General features: G+C 38.5%; 1 protein-coding gene across 1 annotated transcript in view; it reads right to left on the bottom strand.

Annotated features, from left to right (window-relative positions):
• The window catches only part of LOC106868258 (low-density lipoprotein receptor-related protein 5), a 91,783-nt gene that overhangs the window by 46,429 nt on the left and 43,664 nt on the right, over window positions 1–1,690 (bottom strand). The window lies entirely within an intron of this gene.

Genomic DNA, 1,690 nt, shown 5'->3' with positions numbered 1-1,690 from the left:
GATAGATAGATAGATAGATAGATAGATAGATAGATAGATAGATAGATAGATAGATAGATAGATAGACTCTCGACGATCTCTCGTATGTTGATAGGCAAGAGTGAGGTGCCGAATATACATGTCAATGAAAACGGCCTTCCACATTCACTGATGATACTGTAACTTTTCACATACACTACGGAGAGTCACGCCAGGGGCGATATTTAACCACCAGAGAAAAGGACAGTAGTGCGTATTATGTCATTGCTATTGTGCTGTGTCTAAAACAACTGATTGAGAGAAGCTTTTGGAGTATCACACGAAATATTTTGCGGTATTTATTTCGAATTTGTGCTATCACGGATGGGAATGATACCCCCTACACGGACACACCTACATTTAACCATGGATAACATTTGAGTAATCCATGGTATTCAGCCTGCTGCAACATCATCGTCATCGTCATCATCATCGTCGTCGTCGTCCATCTCCTCCTCGTTCTCATCGTCGCCGTCGTCGCTTGATGATGATGATGATGATGATGATGATGATGATGATGATGATGATGATGATGATGATGCATAATTCTGGTTGTGGAATAAAGAAACATATTATACATGAGGTTTAACGAAAAATCATTGGCTCCTGTATTCACAAGATATATCAATCATTTATACTTGTTACTTAATATTTTCTTTTGTTTAGAACAAGGTGGCGAGCAAGCGAAATCGTTAGCATGCCAGGCAAAGTGTTAAGCGACTTGTCGTTTGTTTTTTACGTTCCAAGTTCAAATTCCACCAAGTTTGACTTAGCCTCTCATCTTCTTGAGTCGATAAAGTAAGTATCAGTAGAAAGCACTGGGGGTCAATATAATCGACTTACCCCTCCCCGGAAATTGCTGGCCTGGTACCAAAATTTGAAATCAATATTTGGTCTAGAAGTCCAATATAAAAAAATCATTGTTAAATCTCTTTCAACTCATCCCATCTTTAACTATCGTATTAACTTTCAAACACTGTGTCTATTTACTTCATTCATTTATGTAGCAGAGTTGTCTCAGTTATGCATTTTCAAATGGGCAAAGAAGTTCGTTTTCTATGTTTTGTATTTATGTTTTCGTTTCTAGTTGTGTTCAACGTCTTTTTTGATGCCCTGTACCCATATATGCAAGTATATATACATATATATGTAGGTATGTACATATATGTATGGATATATGCATATATTTATATATTATTTTTATTATTATATGATCGAACGCCACGCATTGCCTTCAAGTAAGTTTTATCTTAATAATTACGATGCACACTCTTCTACTATCTCTTCTCTGTCTATCTCTCTCCCTCTCTTGTTCTTCATTCTTTGTCTTTCTCTCCCACCCTTTCTCTATTCTACTCTCCCTTTCACCGTTCCCTCTCTCTCTCACTCTTCCTCCTTGACCCTCTCGTCGCTGACACTTGACGAAAGGAGATCTCTCTTTCTGTCCACTGCCTTCCTAAAGAAAAGACGTGCCTTTTCCTGTCTCTTCTCTCATGGCTCGTCTACCTAGCGTTCATAATAATTTTTCTCTCGGCTTGGCTCAACAACCCTCACCGTTTGTTTTTACTGCCTTGTTCTCACTGTCCTGTTCTTGGTAACACATTCACCCTCCGCAAAAATCCCAAATTTTATTTAATTTGCTTTGCGGGAAGGACTGTTTCAACGAAGTCGC

This window comes from Octopus bimaculoides, chromosome 9 (genome assembly GCF_001194135.2).
Source record: "Octopus bimaculoides isolate UCB-OBI-ISO-001 chromosome 9, ASM119413v2, whole genome shotgun sequence".
Lineage (NCBI taxonomy): Eukaryota > Metazoa > Mollusca > Cephalopoda > Octopoda > Octopodidae > Octopus > Octopus bimaculoides.
Note: the sequence above shows the minus strand (reverse complement) of the source record. Positions and strands in the feature narration are given on the sequence as shown.